Genomic DNA, 470 nt, shown 5'->3' with positions numbered 1-470 from the left:
GGGAGGGGAGGTGGAAGCTTAGGGGTGGGGCACAGCTTGATTAGAGAAGCTGTTGGTTGCTGGAGGGTGGGGTGGAGACAGGAGCTCAGACCAAGGCAGCTAAGCCTGGACCGAGGTAGCAAGGGGAAGGAGTAGAAAAGGAATTCAGGCTTCTCAGGGATTCAGGAAGGGATGATGAGGGCAAGAGAAAGGCCGGGTGGGGTCCAGTGCCTAGAAAGAGAATGAAGGGAGACTTGATTTTGAGACTTTACACAAAACTCGTCTCTGCATGTCTTGTCTCCCTAAATTGGTCAGACCTGGGGCTCCTTGTCAAAGCCACACTAAGACTGAGGGCAGAGGGGCAGGATCGGAGCTGGGGGAGAGCAGATGCTCTAGGATCGTATCTCAGGCAGCCCAGGATTTCAGTGGTGATAAAGAGACGGGGGGGAGGGCTTCCCTGGTGGCACAGTGGTTGAGAGTCCGCCTGCCGA

This window comes from Lipotes vexillifer, unplaced genomic scaffold (assembly GCF_000442215.2).
Source record: "Lipotes vexillifer unplaced genomic scaffold, Lipotes_vexillifer_v1.1 scaffold53, whole genome shotgun sequence".
In the NCBI taxonomy this organism is placed as follows: domain Eukaryota; kingdom Metazoa; phylum Chordata; class Mammalia; order Artiodactyla; family Lipotidae; genus Lipotes; species Lipotes vexillifer.
The sequence above is the reverse complement of the archived record's forward strand: the minus strand, read 5'-3'. Positions refer to the sequence as shown.